General features: G+C 39.9%; 1 protein-coding gene across 1 annotated transcript in view; it reads right to left on the bottom strand.

The window, feature by feature from the left end:
• KIF13B (kinesin family member 13B) overlaps nucleotides 1-8,648 on the bottom strand; it is a 128,545-nt gene extending 119,897 nt beyond the window's left edge. Inside the window, exon 1 of the mRNA XM_019473179.1 lies at nucleotides 8,559-8,648. The gene's annotated coding sequence lies outside the window, so the exon portion shown is untranslated. The remainder of the gene's footprint in view (nucleotides 1-8,558) is intronic.
• Between the last annotated feature and the right edge of the window lie 10,216 nt (nucleotides 8,649-18,864).

An 18,864-nucleotide genomic window follows, 5' to 3' on the forward strand; every position in this document is an offset into this window, starting at 1 on the left:
AACTCTGGGTGCTGCCCCTTACTGCCGATACCACTTTGCAATGGGAAGGGACAACAAATTTCTTTCTATTTGCAGCAGAAGTCCACTCCTTCGACAGCTCACAATCAGAAGCCTTGCCAGAGAAGTTTGCATGAAGGACAGGCTGCTTAGCAACTATCACCACCAACCTCCAAACACTGTCTGCAGGCAGGTCAACAATGCTAAGGGTACTCCAGAACTTGCTGCTAGATTACAGAGCCTATTAAAAGCCTTCAATTTAGTGAAGAATTAAGGTTGCAGGTACTTTACCAATGTATTAGGTTTTCAGAAAAAGTATCAGAGGTTAGGAATCCACGAAACACAAGTTGAAGGTTATACCTGAGATCACGACATGTGAACCAAATTAATTCTTCATCTATTATCTTTCCTCTTTCCCTCAAGTACAGTAGGTTATTACCGACTTGGCAAGATCAAAAAAGGCTTCTTCCACGTTCAGCTAAGGAATATAAGGTGGCCAAGGATGATTCCTAGTGGTGGCGTGGCCGCCCAGTTCTCATTTCAAGAGGATATGGCTCATGTTAAAAGTAGTTTTCACTTACAATATGGACACGGAGTTTATAAATAACAGATAATTCTAATTTGCTATGGCTCTGTTAGCCACAAAAAAAGGTAGAAGTAAATAGGTGTGACCCAACTGGTGGGAGGGGAATTGTCTATAAAAAAATTTTTAACGCAGTCTCACTGTTTTATTTTCTTAAGCAAAACAAAATAGGATACAGGTCTTTTTTAAGCACATTGACACACACAAGCACAGTTCAAATTTTTGTAAACTTTATCTGTGACAAGAATTTGTGGAGGGTTTCTGCCTCGCATTTTCACTTTTACTCAAGTCAAAGCACGTGAGTTGTAGCAAATACACTTCCTCAAAAGCATGACTTGAAGCGCAGCAACCCCCTTCTCTCCTGGCAAAACTCCTACTTCCCAATTTTGCACAAGATACGTATTTTATATGGCAAGTGTTCACCTCCTTGTGCAATATAATCCCTCACTCAGGCAACTAAAGACTCAGGAGGTGCACAGTAACAGCCTTGTGTGCTAGCCCTGCTGCCCTCAAGACATCATCTCCGTCCCTTGTCTGCCGCAACTCCTCTCCGATTTAAGATTTTTCCAGGACAAACAAACAGATCACCTTCAAACTTTTAAAGAAAGAAAATGATTTCTAGGTACTGCAGCAACTCATCAGAAGTATTTAGACATATATTTAGACATGTAATTTTTCAGTAAAACAGAGAGGACTGGCAGCTAGATGCAGTCTAGCTTTAATGCACATGTACGGAGTGTGGTCCATAATATAGGTTTAATATGACTTCCTACAAAATAAACTCTGATAATAGACTGAAAAAACAATGGTTTTACCATAACTTCATTCAATCATTTAAATGACTCTGTCCGGTTTAGGTGAGGCTTATTTTTTCCCCCCCTCTTCTAACTTATTTTGGGTGTTCAGTGACCTGATCAATAAAAAGCAGCACTACATACTTGAGGGAGCTCATCAGAAACAATCATCATTTTACAGAACAAGGTCATGCTTGAAGTGAGAGTTGTATACAAAGATGCAACAGAGCTGTACAGGCAAAGTCGGCAATACAGGAAAATCTCATAGCGCTGTTTTCGCAAACATGAGTTTCCTGTGAGCCGTTTTGTGCCCACAAAACGCCAGTATGGATGTTGAGATAGGCAGGCTTCCCTTTCTTCTGCATGTCAGCTATCAGTCTCGGGAAGACAAACACACTCTTTCCCTCCCCCCACAACTTCCTGGAACATTTCTGCATTATGAAACGTTGCATAAATCCATTCCCTGTAAGACAAAGCTGAACTAACATCTAACCCAGAAATTTCATTCTCAGTTAGAATTTTATACATCAGTATGAACCCTTACCTGCATAGCAAGCCATTCCCCCTTAGTGTAAGGAGGTAACACAGCCAACTATGCAGTCAGTGTTGTTTCCGCACACTCACATCCTAATCTGAATTGTTCCTACCCCAAGCAGTTTAACACAGCAGGAATTAATACAATGCCAGGAAAGATACAGAGAAGCAAAGGCGCATGCAATGCAATTAGTTTTCACCCATCTTCAAAGACAGTAATATTTCTTCCTTTAAATTGCTTTGCTGTGAAATAGCAACTGTACCACATCATGCAAATGGTCCACCAAACGTAATATTCAATTTCTGGCTGTGTCCAACAGCTGATACTTCAAAGTAAAATGCGTGAACAACTGGGGACACATACATAAAGCGCTACCTAAGATGAGGCAGTTCTCCAAGCGGTTCTCACCTAACATCAGGCAGGATCCTGGTGTATTTTCAAGAAAATATGTGCATTTTTCCTTGACTATATACCAGCAATTGCCTCTCACTGTTTTCTTGGGGCAAGGAGTTCTGCAGAATAATTCCATATATAGCATTGCCTTCATACATTTTCCCCATTTTCTGATTATGCACATTCTTTCCTAAGGTAGAAAAAGTGAAGTGTGCACCCCTACGTGCTCCTGCTGTCATGTATTATTTTTAAAAGTCAAAGTGTTCCTGGTTACTCCTACCAGTCAGCTTTTCCAGTTCATATTTATACACACATACAAGAACGCCTATATAATCACGTCAGCATTTCCTCTCTAGGCATCTTGAATGTCTGCACGCTGTTCTGGAAGATATGAGGAGAACCGATTAATTGTGCAAAAATTGTAAGATACTATAACCTAGATAAACAGGATCATGATATTTTCAACTTTTGCTAAACCTTCCTTTAACTGGAATTTTTGCCTACCATTTCACATATATCACACATTTTAGTGAATTGTACAAGTAATACATATGCTTCTTCATGTCAGAAAGAGATTATTTATAACTGGTTAATGCAAGTTTTTCACTGGTTAATGTACGTTTTCCCCAACACACACACTCCCTATGTATAATTTTTGCAAAAGAAATTGATTTATGTGCAAGTTTTACCACCTCACTATTCAGGCATTTCCCATGTAGTCAGCTACACTAAGATTAGCAGTTTCCATTTTTATCAAGAGAGCACGAGATCTGTAATACTCCACACAGCAAGAGCTGTTAAGTCGTGACTTATTTTCAGCTTTTAGCCAGCTTTAAGGAAAGTTCTCGAGTCACGCTAAAGAGTCACACACACGTCGCAGCCAGATGAAAGCCAGCTTCACCCGTGCTCTGTGCAGACCAAATATTGTATAACTGCTAAGGCTGTGCCAAGCAGGAGCTTATCCTGCCTCTTGGCATGCTCACTGGCGCTGCCTCCACATCAGGCAACACCGTCACAAGATTTCTGGCTGAGAGCAGGCAGAGGGAGCTTGTGTGGGCTTGCACAAACGCCCTATTCTAGTTTTTGGCAACTAAGCAAAGAAGAGGTGAGAACAGAACCTGAGAAGATCGTATTTAGTTCTAAATACACTTTCTGAGCTTGGCAAAAGCTCTGGGTGCTTTACCTATTATTTAACATAGTACCTAGGCATTTTGTAAACTTTCATGTTAAAGTAGATTACAAAGCGTGGCTCAATAGGTACATTGTAATTCCCAGGAGGACAGCGGTAGTGTTTTACAACTAGTAAGCCCTTCCAATCCTTCCTTTTTTTTTTTTAATTTAGAAGTTGCCTGTGTTCGTTAGCATTCATCCACTTCACACTTAACCCTTCAAAACGAGTGAACTAACATCGCTTAGTCCTTGAGACTCCGATAATTGTCTTCCGGTACCATTTTTTCAAGATTTAAATCTTTGACAGCATTCTGTCTGTCTTGGTCCTAATCTTAATTTCTTCTTCAAAAGGATTAAAAGGTTCTTCAGCTTTATAAGAAGAAGAAAAGCTTCAGTCCGAACACAAACTATGGAAAGTTTTAACACACTGGGCTGTTTATTTCAACCCAACCTCTGCCTAAAGTCCATCATTCATCTGAAAACAGCAATTTATTACCTACTTACTGCATAAGTAGGATTTTTTGTTGTTGTTGTTCTTTTTCACTAAATTCTGCGAGTATTGGTTTTATTTTCTCAACAATCTTATTCATTATGGAAGAAATTTCTCTTTGTTAGTATTATTAGTAGTAGCCACAACAAGGTAAGCATCATTTACCTACAGCTCTGAAAGGTGACCCTGTTTTAATTACAAGGAAAGTAGTCCAAAATTATTTCTCCCCACAGCCTTTTTCAGGGCTGTCATTTGTCTCAGAAAGAAAATGGGACTTGGAATGGTAGAAGAATCTTATAGAAGTATTTCTTTGTGAGTAAAAAATATACTTGGGCTTCATCCAGTTCCTCATCAAAGCAGAAGTCATCAAGTTCAGATGTTGCAAGGCTACAAAAATCCTCAAGTCTAAGACAACAGTACGCCCCTTCTCAGTTTCTGGAACTCCTTAGAAAATAATCAAATTGAGTTTAAGTATCACGACTTCATGAGCAAAAACGTTGCCTGTGGGGATATACAAAAGTAAACTGGTTTAAACCCAGGAATAGATACCTTAAAAGCAAACCACTTTTTTTAAAGTATTTATAAAGATACTCAATTAATGAAATATCTATTACAAAGCACTAATTATAAAGATACTACAATAGCTGAAAAGGAAAAACCCAGCCTGGTTTATTAACACACTTGTCAGCTTCAGTTAGCTGCACTCATTCCTTGGAATAGTTTTTACCCTGTGCCAGTCTTTGGAATCTCTCTGTTCTGCAAAACAAGAGGGAAGGCATCTATAAACCACAAATTGTGACAAAAGTACACAGAAGTCAGCACTCCTTTCATTTTTAAGCATATTCTCTTAAGAAAAAGGCTCAAAGGCGATTTGTTGGGCAGATTTAATAAATGCTTTGTTTTACAAATATCATGGCTCATTCACAGGCCTGTGCCAGACTAATACACAACTGATTTCTGAGCTTGTATCAGTTACACATCAGTTATGTCTGCAGTATATAATAAAACTCCTTTGTCTGACCTGTCAAAAATAATAATTTAAGTCTTTTTAATAGGTCTTGTTTGGGAAATGTAAAATGACAGCACAAGCAAATTGATAGTAAGAAAAAAAAAGGCTATAAAGGAACCTAGAGTAATAAGAGTCTATTTGGAGGTTTTAAAAAAAAAAATAATTCCTATAAACATTCCAACTGTTGCCTAGGACTTATCTATTCACTTCAATCAAAATGAGTTCACACCCTCTTTCAAGCCCGAGCCACCAAGTAATAATGCTACGAGTAATCTTTGCAGCACACAGTAAATCCCGCGTTGATAAAGAAACTTTAGCCTTGACCTTTGCAACAGAGAGAACAGACAACTACATAAGGCAAACAAAAAAGTCGACAAGTCATGGTGATGAGCCTATTCATTTACAGCGAATCCCTGGAGGTTCACACATCCTTGAGGGGGAAGATTTTGATTTAAAGAGGTCATTTTGGGAAATTTGTGACAAAATTCAAGGCTCTGTAGCAAATAATTTTGTGAAAGCAACGAAAGAAAAGGTTGACCATTTCCACACAGTATCATTTTCATTTTAATACGAGAAACCACCATTCAACCAAACCCACCCCCCAGTAGCCCAAGGTTAGTAACAAAGCCTACCCAGCCTGGAGGTCATCCAGATTTTAAAATTGATCTTTTGTATGAGATCAGATTACTGAAACCTGCACAGCACTATTAAGGATTGCTCAACAAAATAACTGCTGCATTTCCCTATCTCAGGAAAGGTCACTTCTTGGTTAAGGAATAACTACCAGGAGGATGCTAGATTTTTGAAGTCGTATGAAAAGAGACTTCCTTTTTCAAGAGCAAGTGTTTTACAGGCATTTATTAATCCTCAAGTCTCTAGAGAAATGTGTAAATAATACACTCAGTTTGTAGACACAGGAGAAAGTGAGGTCAATCAGTTATCACCCGGATTTTCAAAACATTCCTTAATTTTTAATGCAAAATTTGAACCAGCTAGAGACGCTCGTTTTCTGGAGACCTGAAAATGTTTCAGCGACAATCACATCAACCCAATTCGCTATCTCCAAAAGTCAGGTCCCACACGCCTCAAGCTGGGTATCTGTCAAAATATGAAACACAAAGAGAGTGGACATTTCTGACTTTTTCTGTACACATTCATTCCCAGGTCCCATAGGAAATCAGAAAGAGAGGTGGGTGTATCACCTAGGAACTCCAAAGCCTGCTTCTCCTCTTTAACTCAAGAGACAACTGAAAACAACACGTCAGGTATTTGCCATTTTAACCGATCTGACCGGCAGAGATTTTTTGCAGATGGACAGACACATTATGTAGATCTCTGGCCTGCGAGGACCACCTTGGGGAAACAGGACAAATATGCCTACCTGTGACACAGGCCGATTCACCCATTACACTTTTTATTTACACCTACCCATCTCCCAGACTTGGTTTCTACCAGAGAGGACGGAAGCAGGAAAACATGCATATTTCCAAAAGTCATCAGTTGTTTTTCCAAATGTCACTCCCTGCCAGAGCATGGCTGAGTCATGACAAGTGGGGATGCGACAGCACAGATTTCTGTTTCCAAAATTCTTTTCCCAGTTCCTAAATTGACCGTGGCATCTTAATGAGAAATGCAGCAAAGCTCTTAATTTCAAACTTACCCTGCTTTGCAAGCATCTAAAGAGTGTATTTACAATATTATTTACTTTTCTCTGTTTAATTAAAAGCACTCCAGGTTTGCCAGAATTCCTTCAGCTCACCTTAGACACTAGACAAGCCTGAAATCAAAATGAATGGTTTTATAGCACAAAGCAAAGTTGTTGACGGTGGATTTGGAAACAGAAGCAGAACCTGAGCATAAATTAACTCCCAAACTTAGAAGAACTGTAACTAAAACTAACCTTTTCCTTGAGCTAATATTTAAGATTCCTCCGACGGAGCTGCAGAAGCCAAGACAATTTAGCGGCAGCCTCTCTCAAGGGTATCACATGCTAGATAGGACCCTGTTCCAAATCCTCACTACTCCAACTATGTTTTTGAGAGATGTTGTCTCACTGTTTGCAGGCAAACCTTTAGTGCAGCTAATGGGCCTCCACTTTTCCCTCTTCTATTAAATCACCCCATATAAATTTACTATGCTTCCTGCTTAGATTAGCAATGGGTATTTGTGAAAATGCAAATGAAGTATTCTTTGGTCTGGCACGCTGGTTTCTCACACTAGGCTCACCATCTTGTCTGGGACATCAATGCAATTGCCAACCGATTCCTCCCTTGCCAGAGGGCAGGATTTGCATGATGTATTCTCTCATGGCTGCAGCATGAACATTTTTTAAACATATATATTAGGGAGTATAAACTATGCAGCATTTGATTGGTTGCCATGTTTTAGAGAAACTATGAATAACATTCTTAATCCAGCTCTGGCTGACTAGGCTTCCGAGAATTTCAATTTCCTGCCATTTTTAGCAGTTTTAAAGGCTCAAATCAGCATAGGTATTTGGCAGCTAAACAATACACGTGTTTCTGGAGGAGGCAGATATTGACACAAACAAAAACACCCCACCGCACACAGCCTGTTTGATTTTAAGTAACTTATTAAAGCTCCAGTCCCACTGTCTGTAATAACTCTGTCAGCTGATGACAATAGAAAGTACATATTGCACCTGATGACCTCTTTGCTTTTCAATTTACTGCCACTGGGGTTTGAGAAGTTTAAATTATCCGAGATCAGGTAAAGATTACTTCTACTGACTGCTGACATACAGTTCAGCTTTACATGAAAAAGCTATGACATGCTGCATTTAAACAAAGCTCTTCCATGTGTTTAACTGAATTTTTCTCATCTCTGTCACTCTTAAGACCACTTCCTTTTTTTTCCCCCAGAAAACAGATCATGATTGACTGTAGATGTCCAGTAACGGTTTTGCCTTTCCCTACACCCCTGTTATTTTGTTTCACGCATACATTTTCTCATTTCCTCCCCTTGCAAATAAGCAATAAATTAAGTAGTCACAACCCTAACCCTATGAATTATTACAGGACTTTTCAGTTCCACAGTATTTTAACAAATTGATGCCAGTTCCGACATAAATTGGTCCCTACCCTTAGCCACCTTTCCAAGTATTTTTGATGCATGTAACGCCCCACTGTCAAGACACTCCTAGAGCTACACCTCTCCAGCATGTTCCCATTCCCCTTCTTACACAATGAATACAAGCCCATTTTGAGAAAATAATTGTGAAAATTAATTTCATTCCAAAATGAAAAACTGTGCCCCGCTCAAATTATTTTGCAGATTTAAATTTCTCCTGTTCCATAATAGCATACGAGAACAAACAAAACAGTTGACAGACCCATTAACTGCTAACATGTTGTTTAGAGCAGGAAGCAAATGCAGCAAGCACTAGGTTTTCAAAGCATCTTCCCAGCATGGTAAAATCAGCCTTATTTTATAGATGATGGCAATTACATTGCAGAAAGAATATATATCATTTTTTAAACTGAAAGCCCTCTATCAAGGCCTACATTTCCCAGTTGTTAGCCTCATTTAATTTATGAAACCTGACCTTCCTAATTCAAAAATCTTACCTGGCATCTCCTTTTGAAAGGTTGGTGTTTACAGGATGAAGAATAACCTTGTTTGCATCCACATCCACCACACATTTTGTATGCAGATCAAGCTCTATAAAGAAATGAGAAAGTGTCAAGTGCTGCTCCTAAAGCACTAGGATTATATACACCATTACTTCCTCTAGACACCAAATTTATTCATGCAGCCTGACAGCCACCCATCAGCTAGAGAATAGAAACAGGACTATTGCCAAATTCCACTTCTAGAGATATTCTGATGGGATGGATCCTGTCCAGCTTTAAAGCATGCACTCTTTTCAAAACAAGAAAGAGCACTTAGGTTTTACTGAAGGACAATCAGCATATACAAGGCAGTATGAAATTTCTTCTGGGGAAAGAACCATTAGGCATGGTACCACTTTGACAGCTCTTCTTATTGCTCTCTCAATGCCTCACACGCTCGGAGGGAAAAGCTGCCCCTGCCATCTGCAGCACATTTTCCCCAGCCACTGTGGTGATACTGCAGCATGCCATGCCAGCTGTCAGTCCTGGGGCACCTGCTCGGAGAAATTCAAGTCCCATCAAAAATAATTTAGGTGCAAGTGTATAGAAAAGGGCTTATCCTTCCCCGCAGGCTCCCAGTCAGCTGGAAAGCCCAACTCTTCCAAATGACGCTAAGCAATGGGATATAGACTATGAGTAATAAGAATATTTGGAATGTATGAGAATTCTCAGCCGCAGAGGCGGGGGAAACAAAATAAAAGTTTCAGATAACACTGACCACTGCCCAAGGTATCCACCCAGTAACAAATGGAGTTAGATATTAAAAAAAAAAAAAGCACACAGCCACTTGCAATCAAAGTCATTGCCTACAGACACAGGGGCCTGGACATAAACGAGTCCAGCCCTATGTTCTCACACTCTGATGCTGAACCTGGAAACTGCACCCAAGTGTCGATACCTACAAGGATGACACACTAATCACACCCAGCAGGCACTCTGCAACGCCCTCACACGCTGTGATGACGAGGGGCTACACTGAATGACCTCCATATTCACCATTCGTTCAACACCTCAGCTGAATCACCAAAATATGCTCCTGTCTAATCATGTTAATTATAATCCTCATCGTCCTTCATCTCTGTCCTTTCCTTCTTTGTCACCTGTACTTGCTCTTTTACCTTACAGTACCTTATAAACTCAGACTGAAAATCTCTCAGACAAAGACCGCAGATCTTAATTACTGCACAGCACCTTGCAGACTTCTTGCTACTGTTAAATAACATAATACGAGGAAGTTTCTTTCATTGACATTTTTTGAAAGAAATGTTATAGCCTTCTGCTACTCGAAACACAACAAAGCAAGCCAAAGTTCAAGATTAGTGGTCATAGCAGGCAGTCACATGAAACTGAAATCCTTCTGAACAAAACTACTCCTCTGTTATTAAAATGTGCTTTTGTAGAAGGAAGAGACAGACAAGTTTCAGAAGCTAGTGTTTATTTTAATTTCTCTCCACACCCTGAAAGCCAATTTACCTATCATTAATATGCAATACATGCTTGCTTAGATGAAATTATATTCTTCATACATCCCATATCTGACAAGCCACTTTATCTTGGCCTGGCTGGTTAGTGATTAACATTCTGTATTGTAGTGACCTGCTTTTCCTCAACTACTGAAGAAGGTTTTTACATGCTACCTCCCTTACGCAAAGCATAAGGTATGCGCACACTGTATATAAGCAATATGGTCTCTATCACGTTATTTAATCCACCTCTTGAGAGAGAATGCTGATGGCAGGTTTCGCATCCATGACTGCCCACTGAACTCAAGGTCTTGCTAGTATTCATTAAATCTCTGTTTGTGAAATACCTTTAAGAAAGCACACAGGCAGGATACAAGAGTTCCTTAAAGTCACATGTCCTCACAGGAAAAGAAGAACGATTCAAAGCCAATTTGTCATGTACAACACACCTTGCCTGATGATCATCATCACAAAGGTAACGTTAAAATCCCTCACCTAGGCATCCTGCAGACAGAGGACAGCACAGTTTCGGAAGACGTGGTGAGCCAACCTAACAGCTATTGCCAAACAGGGAAGTCTCAGTCCTTCCTTCTGGCTACCTGTGCCTGCTGCTCACCTTCCACCACTACCATGCTCAGCAGACTCCTCTGTAAGTCACTTTAAGTTACTTCAATGGCAGAGAACTACCCAACATGAAAAATATTCAGACACTACAGAAAGTTACATCAGCCCAGTGAAAGCTCTGAAGAACATCAAAGGCCATGCAAACAAGCGGGTAGACCTATACAGAGGGGAAGAGAGGAGGCAGAAGAGTGAGACCTTCTCCCCGCAGAGATGAACTGTTACATCAGTTCATGGTGTCCCATGAAATAAACCCCTACGAAACAGTTATATTCAGCCTCTAAGCTGGGTTACGTATCCAGACAGCCTTAAGGCTACTTATCCCAGTTACCTTGGCAAAAGACTCACGTGGCAACTCTCCTTTTAGCTGAAGAAATAGCTTAAATTCTGTTTTAATAGCACCTCATACACTTTCTACAAATTCTGCCTCCATTACAAAGCATGTTCTTTGACTGATTTCCGATTTCTGTAATGCTTCCAGCAGGTTGAGAGATGAGTCTTATATTAGCCACTACTGAAAATCATATCATCATAATTTCCGCCTCATTAAGTTTTTATTACTACTAAAGCAGGTTAGCCTTATAGACAAATTATCTTCCTGCTCTTTTGGATACGATCACACATGGACTCCACCCTTACTTTTACTAGTTTCAGTGTCTCCTAGGTAAGCAGTGTACTTGCTGCCCCTGAACAACAAGCAAAATTATGATGCATCAAGATAAGATGATAAGCATGCACCTCCAAAAACACCAATTAGTTCACCTCGTAGTAAGGACTCAAGGATTTGTCAAGGCTTGGTATTATTATTTCTGTCAACTATACAGGACTTTTTTTTCAGGCAGCACAAAATTTCGGAGAAGTGAAAGGATGACAGAAGTGGCTCACTGTCAAACTTTGGAGATTTATCACAAATCTTGTAGCTCAATGAGATTTAAAGTCTCACCTATTATTATTGCTAACCTGCTTCTACTTTCAGTCATTACCAAGCAAACACAATCAACTACTCATTTGCTTCATCAAATCAAGAAACTAATCAGCTAATTGCTTTTTCAAAAATTAAAACTCAAACTCTCAACATCTCAAGAAACATCTATTGCAGGGAATGAAAGCCTCTTTCACAGCTTCGGAGTAAGAGAGCTGTGACGTCCATAATAAAAGGGTAACACGTATCTTAGTCACTTTTCCACATTTACATCTCATAGCTGTAGAAGAGTTAAGCAAAGCTGGGCTGAGTGCAAGAATAATTGTTAAGTCATGTGTGTCCAAGCTACTTACAGAGAGGCTCTTGGATGACTTTTTATTTTACTTGTGAAACTGGAAGGTGGGGCTTGAAGGAGGCCATTCTCCTTCCCATTTCCCTTGATTTTTCAACTCCTCACAAAAGTTTTCTAAGACAATAAAAACTGGGATTCAAGCAACGCGGATCTTAGCTGAAACTACTCTCGTGTGTAAATCCTAAATGACTATGCCTTTGATAAGCCTTATGGGTGTTGTAAAAAGAATTCATACCAGCCATATACGCTTTGGGCTTTTTCACTAGCCTAGGAAATTCGGTGCATTTCAAACAGGGTGGAAGAGTCAGTAAGCAAGAGAGAGCAAGAAAAACCAGGAGCAGCATACCACCACATGCAACGCTGGATTCAGCAGGCACTGGTAGATTCCCAACAACAGGTAGGAGTTTACGTTCCCTCTGTAATAGCAGTCACACATCTGGTAATCATAAACTCCACATAGCAGATTTTCCACAACAGCGTTAGGAAACACTAGCAAAGGTGCAATTTTAAAATGTACTAAACAGGTTTGGGGCAGAGACAAAGAGCGTATCTGAATCCTGGAGGAAGAAGAGAGGAGTATTTTGGAAAATGTTGGATGGTTTCAACTCTGGGAAACCTCCACCTTCATTTACGGATCAGTTAGGGAACTGTCTTCATAGATTAGCTGCAACTAATGACAACAGCGGTTGGATAATGATATCCCCAACTCACTGACTCTAGTAGGAGCACAGAATCAGACTCAGCTGCATCAGGTGGCATAATGAAAACATCTGAACTGCCATGTGGTGATACTGGAGCTTTTTCAGCCACTACCCTAAAAAGCCATCCCACCTTTAAGGTTACCGTATTTCAGAACCAAACAAAATGATCCTAATAGACAGCATTTACAGGGCAGTTTGAAATAATCTTAAAATGAAAGATGATACAGTAAATAAGCTTGTCTGCAGTTTATTAAACTAGTGGCATCGTAACGACCATGGCATCTTAACGGCTTTTAGCACAACAGCCACAGCAGCTGAAAAGTCTGTTAGAACTTACTTGACCTCCCATATTTTCCTCTTTACATACTCTATTTTTTCACATTGTATAAGATGAATTAAGGGAAAGCATTTCCCAATTCATCAAGAGCCCTTATTTCCATATAAATTTTTCCATCAGATTTCAATTTAAGAAATTAGCTTCTGATGGCTGACCGTTTTTCAGCCCTTTCAAATACCATTTGATCCTAAACCCCACTGAAACAAAGATGTGAACCTGGTGTTATAACACAGGTCAAATAAAATTTGAGACAGATTCCTCCTGGTCCCACTACCAGGTTTAGGGCAGCTGCACCTGCACCAACACCTAAGGACCCCTTGGAGACAGGACACTAAACTTGACAGTGTCACTGGGAACCAGCACGGCTGCTCTTGCAGAGTTTCAGAAAAGCTAAGTGAAGTATAAAAAAATAAAATGTGAAAGGTTTGAAGTGCATGTACCAAGCTCATAAGCCAAAACTGGCCCCAAATACAAAAGCTCAAAATAATCTCCTGTAAAGACAGACGATAGAAATTTTGTATTTTAAATTGCCAGTAGATTTTCAGGAGATTAACATTCCCTTGAAGGTTAGAACTGGAATGTTGTGGCCTGAGCCTTCAATTGCATTGAGTAAGAAATTACAGTTGCTTTCTTGTACCTTTCTTGGTCTAAAAAAGCAAATGGCAATAACACTGAGAAATGTTTAAATAGTAACTTAAAAATATTTAAAAGTTTATTTATCACACAGATGAAACAAATGCCACCTAAAAAAAGAGGCTGTTTTTTTGTTTTTGTTTTAAAAAGAAATCTGAAAGCAAGTTCAAACACACGGGTCCTCAAGTCTCCCTGCCAATGTTTGTTGCCTTAGAATGACTTTTCTCTTTGCCCTTTGCTATGTAGAAGCCAACACAAATAAAGGAAAAACTAACTGACTATAGGAGAGGGTGTGAAAATAACTTACATCTAAATGACAATGCTAAGAGCTTAAATGGAAAAAAAATAGTTAGTGTAATAGCACTTTTAGGGCATTAATTATAAGACATATTAACTGATACATTCTGGACAAAAATACAGTAATTTGACTTGTCCCTGAAGTCTACCAACATGAAATCTGCACAGGCACCTTTCAAGCTTCTCTGCTATGTATATGAACTGCGCAAATATCATTGATGAAATTTTCAGTTTGCAGCAATTAAAGATCATTAAATATGTATGAGTGCATCTGGAAGAGCACACTGCTATCTAATCTTGATGATGAGGTGTAAGTCAACTCAAACTCATGAGCACACTGAATGGAAGCAAGCTCTCCTCACATGTTAACACTACATTGTCCAAATGGTAAAAAATGTATTCTATCTTCTGCTGTTTCACTTTCTGCAAGAAAAGAGCTTGCCAAACAGCTTTACTAAAGGCACTCCGTGTATCTGGACATTAACCTCACTCACAGTCAGTTCTGCCGCTGCATGCACTGCTCAGCTCACAGAGACTAAGTAATTAAATCAGTCTGGTGACTTTCTGATGCAGCAACGAGCTCTGGGGAAGTTCAATGCACAACTTGGCGCTGCTGCTTTGTTTCGGGCTTCAGAGTTAACAGGAACGAAATGCAATAGTGTTTGCTCTGCCACCAACCACCCAAAAGCCAAGGCAGAACTATTCAGTGTGCGTACCTGATCTTCTGTTGACTTCAGGAGGAGCAAGCAAACGTGAAACCAGAGCAGCAAGGTAATCTCATACTGCACTTTAGGCTAGCTCTAAAGATACAATTATGTTAGCACAATTGTGCTAACAATTAGCACAAGAATTGTTTGCCTTTGTGGCATCCACATCGGACTGACTGGTAGTCTTGCTGGTTCTTTGGCAGTGGAGAGTACGCTTGTAACACCTTTGGAGTGCTTAAAATACAATTGCCTCACTGAGAAACGCGAGATGAAACACTAACTCTACATGCTTTACGCATCTGTCACCGTATCTCCAGGTTAATCCTGCTCATACCACAAACACTATTTTATAGGTTATCAACAATCACCCGGAAATATTAAAAACTGTAGGCACTCATTTATGACAAGGATAATGGCGAAGAAAAGTCTTGCGTTTTGCATATTGCCATCAGGATACAACAGGTGCCATTTCATTTACTCTAATACCATAATTAATCTTATAAGACTGCTTGCACAAACTCCAATTTATAGATAAATTGCTTCTGTTGTAATCTCCAGTGGGAAAAAACACCCAAACAAACAAAAACACAAGTACAACCCCTGCCTCCTCCCCCAAAACATTTCAAGTGACTGGAAATGCAACCTCCTCCAAAGAGTAGGAGGACATAAAATTAGCACCTAACACCGTGGTCAGAAGCTTGCAGATACAGAAGCAAATTCCTTCCTTACAAGCACCGGAGACAGGATCTTTATCATCAAAGCACAAAGGGTCCCCACTTGAACATAGAGACTAGTCTGGATGAATATACACAGAAACATAATAGATATCGGAATGGATATTTACAGGCAATCCAGATTTTTAAGCTGGAAGCCATAGGTCTTGCAGCACAATCCTACAAACAGTTTAATCTGGCAGCGTTGCCAGAATCCAGGCTGTGGTCCCATACAGTTTAAACCTAACCTGGCACACCCACACCACCACTCCCCACCTGAGCTCTGTAATGCCACCACCCGCCCTGCCCAGCCTTGTGCCAGCACCGGTACTTGTGTTGCTCCTCAATAAATTCATTCAAAGCGCTAAACACATAATTTTTTGCAGTTAAGTTTCCTGCTTTTCTTGTTCAAACAGAAAAGCATTAACCCAAGTGAGATGTAGCAACACAACAGCAGTAGTTTTGACTAGCTTAATGTGACATCAGCTATACCCTTAAGCGTAAGTCTTTTAGTACTAATAAAAGATATTATATTTTAATTAACACTACACTGAATTGATTCAAAGGCACAAGGAAACAGAGAGAAATAAACATACTTACTGACTTATGGGATGCCTGTACACCACCATCACCTGAAAACAAAATATTCAGTAAGACAAATCTTAATTAAAAAGCCTCCAGCTGTCCTCTGCTTTGCTTCATGGTACGGGTTGAGCTTTGCACAGCATTTACCTGAAATATAATGAATATCTGCTAAGTGAAGTCAAACACTGACAATATTCATAAAAGGAAATCCACTGCAACTCTAAAATACAACAGCAAAAGAACTTACTGATTGTTATCAAAAACCCATCTGAAAAAAACAGTGCACTAGGAAATACTTTAGCAAATGACAAAACCAAGAAAACAGAAGACTAAGAGTCTTCTCTAACAAAACAGTACTGAATTATTTAATTCATAATAGCATGCTAATCGAAATCCCAGTTTGCAAAGCAGAAAGCATGCAAAAAAAGAAGTCACAATTGCTACCTAGCAGAGCCTACAACTTTAGACGTGACGCTGCAAGTGTGTTGACATAGCAGTAGTTTTAGAAAAGCATGGCTTCCATACACAGTTTGCAGGATTGGGGTCTAATTTGAAGCAAAATGCAAAAAAGCAACCTAGATGCAAAAAACCAAGAAACCCAAGTACAATTACAAATGCTTCCCCTCACTGCTAAAAATTAGTACTATAATCTTAGTTTATAGATTACCATTTCGCACGAGAATGAAGCAGGACCCTCAATACTATCACCTTGAAAGGCGAATACTATGAATAACCTACTATTTGATACAGAAATCCCTTCAGCAGGCGTGCAAGGAACCTGTTATACTTTTATGAGCTGTATAAATTAGTAATAGTTAAACATACCACTTTTATTAACCTAATAAACCCTCGCCTTAAGAAATTCATAATTCAAACACTAAAGACAACCGCCACCACAAGTAAACACTGAGAATATTTCAAAGCTTAAATTTCAACAGTTGTAACCATCTGACAGGTTTGCAATTTTAAGCCCTTTGGTACAGAGGGAAGGAAAGAACATTACTCGTGATCCTGAAGAAAACAAATACTTGCTTCAGGTCCAAAGCTCCAGAACTTCATACAAATACTACTTAGAACAAAGTGCACATTAGAGAGCTTCCAAGAAAGCCGCCTCTTGCCTCAAAGCCTATTATAAAAGCAAAGCCACATAAGTCTTACAACTGGATGACTCTTGAGAAAACCAGTTACACGAATTCTTGAATTTAACATTAAATAGGTAAGAAAAATACTAGGCTTCATATCACTGTTTGTTTCTATAAATTCTAGGAGCACCAGAAATACTACACGGAGGTATCAGTTGTTTAGAACTGACCAAAACAGCTGGACTGTGACAAATAATCCACTCAAAAAAAACCAATTCCAGGACATTTTGTTTCAAGGAGAAAAAGACATTGACACCTTTTAGGCTAGACTTACATGGATTTAGGTATCACTCACAAAATAAGAGGATGCTTGAATAGCTCCAAAGCGGTTCTTACAGAGAGGAGGTACACCCCGACTGCCAAGCTATATGCCAGGAGCGTGGGGTTCAGGTCCCTCTTCTCTCTGATGAACAGCAAGGACTGATACTCAAACGTCCCTTGCTCCTGGATGAGCCTCCTAACATCCAGGCTACAACCATCTTCTTTAGTCCGTAACATTTTTAAGTTTATGCACAATAAAATAGCTCTGATAACAAGATACACTCTCCCGTTCTCCCAGATTCATGCAGCTCAGCGTTAGGATATTCCCCAGGAAGGCAGAAGCTTCAAATACATGTACTGCTCTAAATCTATAATCTTCCATCATTTTTTTCCCCTTTACTTCCACCACTTCGTCCCTGCTAGGGATTGCAGAACTCAGTCCCTAGCTGGAAACAGCCTGAAGACCACTACATGTGCACAAACTCAGGGCTGAACATATACAGAATATACGCCAGGAGGGAGAGGTGCATTATTCATCCTTGGAGATTCAAAACTTGGCTGAATGAGGCCCTGTGCAACCTTATCTAATTTGACCTGCTCTAAGCAGCAGGTTGGACTAGAGACCTCCAGAAGTCACTTCCAACCTGAATTATTGTGTAATCCCTGGGGGTAAAGAGCACTACACAGTCAAAGGTGTCTGGGTCACAGCCAAGGAAACGACCTGTGACAGGAAAGGGACATGAGCAAGGGGAAAGCCCACGTCTGTCACCGAAACAAGGCACCGCCTTTCGGCTCCTTTCCGTCCCAGCTCCCACCAACTCCTCCACACTATCACTCAGTCTCCTCCCAGCAATTCTCCACAGGGATGGGTCCCTCCTCAGTTTTGAGAGCTGCTACCTGAAACGTAACAAAATGCAGATTTTGGTCAAAACATCCTCAATCGCCCTAACCCACCCAACTGGAAGGACATCAACTCTATCTCCTCTGTTTTGGATGTGGGATTTGAGAGCTCTTGTGAACTCAGTTTGACATTCCCCCACTTTTATTTTAAAAGGTGTGGAAATACTGTATTCAATACTTTAACCTTTTTTTTTTTCTTATTTATTGAAAGGAATTAAAGAGTTACTTTGTTTCAGATCATGTGGAAGATAAAGCGCTTCCCCCCCCTCCCTTTTTGCTTCAGCTATTAAACTGACTTCACTTGGTTCCCTTTCCCCAAAAGGAATTATTGGCATACTTCTGTGAGAATGTGGGGAAAAAAAAGCCACCCTACGCGTTTCTTGGATTTTTGCCTTCTTCACCTTCCCATTCCTTGGCTGAAGTTGCCTTTTCATACTTGCTTCCTCATAAGCTAGGGCAAGTTTTTCTAATTAAGACAAGTAATAAACATTTAAACAGATGCTCAGACCACGGTCTGATTAACATAACCCATAGGCAAATTTCGCTGAGGGGGGAAAAAAAAACAACCAACCAACAGCCCAACAACAAAAAAAAAACCTCTCATCAATTCACATTTCCTCTTCCATG

The sequence above is a fragment of the Aptenodytes forsteri genome, unplaced genomic scaffold (genome assembly GCF_000699145.1).
Source record: "Aptenodytes forsteri isolate BGI_AS27 unplaced genomic scaffold, ASM69914v1 Scaffold534, whole genome shotgun sequence".
Lineage (NCBI taxonomy): Eukaryota > Metazoa > Chordata > Aves > Sphenisciformes > Spheniscidae > Aptenodytes > Aptenodytes forsteri.